Below are 2,052 nucleotides of genomic sequence, written 5' to 3'. Positions count from 1 at the left end.
CCATGGACTGTAGCCCACCAGGCTCCTCTGTCCATAGGATTTTCCAGGCAAGAATACTGGAGTGGGTTGACATGCCCTCATCCAGGGGATCTTCTAAACCCAGGGATCAAACCCAGGCCTCCCTCATTGCAGATAATTCCTTTACCATCTGAGCCACCATGGAAGCTAGTGTTTTATTTGGCTATAGCTTCATGACAAACATTTTCCTAAGCAGGATGATTAAAGCGGCTTGATTCAGTGGGAGAAAGTCAGAATTTGGAGACTAACCTGAATAAAAATCCCCTGTTTATACTGTGTGAAATTTGTTACATTACATAGTCTATATCTATTCTAGTTAATGTGTAATGTAGGAAAAATAAAATCTATGTCACAGTAAGATCAGGTCTGTACCCCAACTGGTCAAGCTTAAGCCTCCTATGAGGGAGGGTGTGTGTGTGTGCGCGCATGCTCAATTGTATTCCATTCCTTGGAACGCCATGGACTATAGCATACCAGGCTCTTCTATCTAAGGGATTCCCCTTAGATACCTGGAGGAGGGCATGGCAACCCTCTCCAGTTTATTGCCTGGGGAATCCCTTAGATATTTATCTCATTTTTAATGAGGCTATACATTTCCCTCTAAGTACCAGTTTTGCTAACTCCACATGCTTTGATATGCAATGCTCTCACTGTCACGCAACTGAAATATTCATAACTTTTTTACCACGACAATCTTCTTTTACTGATGAACAGACAAAAGCTCATTACTTATTTTCAAACATATGCAGGGGCTTCTGGCTCCTTCTCTTTTTTCTGGCTTTTTATTAATAATTTGTAACTTGACTGGATTACAGTAAAATAATTTGGTTTCTGAGTGAGAAAAAGACAAACTCGTCCTGGGGTCCCTTGAGATAACAAGTCACACTGGTACTTCACTCTCAAATTCTAAAGTTCTGATTCATGCACATCTTTCTAGGGTCTCTGATGTAATCCAATTGTGGTCTCGAGAGACAGAGACCGGAAAAGGAAACCGAGCTCAGTGACAACTCGAAGCAGGTCCCGTGTCCCCCCGAGTCGCACGCAGCCTCCGTCGTGCACACCCACGTGGAGTCACTGCTTCCCATGGGGCTCACCAGCGTGTCCTCAGCACCTGGGACAGTGCCCGGCGCGTAGAGCTGTTCGATAAAAACTGGCGGAATGAATGAGTGAAACCTTTTGGGAGAAGTGGCTTTATTATCAGTGGGTGCTTCTGAGCTTCCTAATTCTATTTCTTAAAACACATCCTAAGGAAACAGTGAGAGGCGTCAACAAGGTATCTGTGCCAGAACATCCTTGCAGGGCGTAAAAGTGTTTCACTTCAACCAACAATAATAAGAGACTGCTTAAATCAAGTTAGAAACATCTATATAATAGAATACACTGCACCATTAAATCATACTTTTAATAAATTTAGTAACTGTGTAAAGTTTGGTTTAAAACGCCGAGAAGCAGGACTCGGAATTATGCACAGTCAGGGAATTCCATGGTGGTGCAGCGGTTAGGACTCTGTGCTTTCACACCAGAGCCTGGGTTCTGCCCCTGGTCAGGGGGCTAAGATCCTGCAAGTCACATGGCGAGGCCAAAGAAAAAAAATTGTATATAATCAAGAGAATGAAAAGACAAGACGTGGACTAGGAGAAAATATTTGCAAAACATGTATCTGAGACAGGATTCGTATGCAAAATCTACAAAAAGCTCTGTGCGTGAGTGCGGAGTTGCTTCAGTCGTGTCCGACTCTGTGCGACCCCATGGAGTGCAGCCCACCAGGCTCCTCTGTCCATGGGATTCTCCAGGCAAGAAGACTGGAGTGGGTGGACATTTCCTCCCCCAAGGGATCTTGCCGACCCAGGGATCAAACCAGAATCTCTCACGTCTCTGGCATTGGCTGGCTAGTTCTTTACCACTAGCGCCACCTAGGAAGCTCTTAAAACTCAACAGTAAGAAAACAAACCCGAATGGAAAACAGGCCAAAGATCTGAACAGACCCCTTGTAAGGAAGTTCTGCAGATGGCAACCAAGCACAGGAACGCCGCC

The 2,052-nt window shown here is 44.8% G+C and overlaps 1 protein-coding gene across 3 annotated transcripts in view; it reads right to left on the bottom strand.

Moving 5' to 3' along the window:
• Positions 1 to 2,052, bottom strand: part of LOC105002246 (cAMP-dependent protein kinase type I-beta regulatory subunit-like) — a 19,709-nt gene that overhangs the window by 5,096 nt on the left and 12,561 nt on the right. The gene's annotated exons all lie outside the window — the stretch shown is intronic.

The sequence above is a fragment of the Bison bison genome, unplaced genomic scaffold, assembly GCF_000754665.1.
Source record: "Bison bison bison isolate TAMUID 2011002044 unplaced genomic scaffold, Bison_UMD1.0 scf7180017864407, whole genome shotgun sequence".
Taxonomy (NCBI): Eukaryota; Metazoa; Chordata; class Mammalia; order Artiodactyla; family Bovidae; genus Bison; species Bison bison.
Note: the sequence above shows the minus strand (reverse complement) of the source record. Positions and strands in the feature narration are given on the sequence as shown.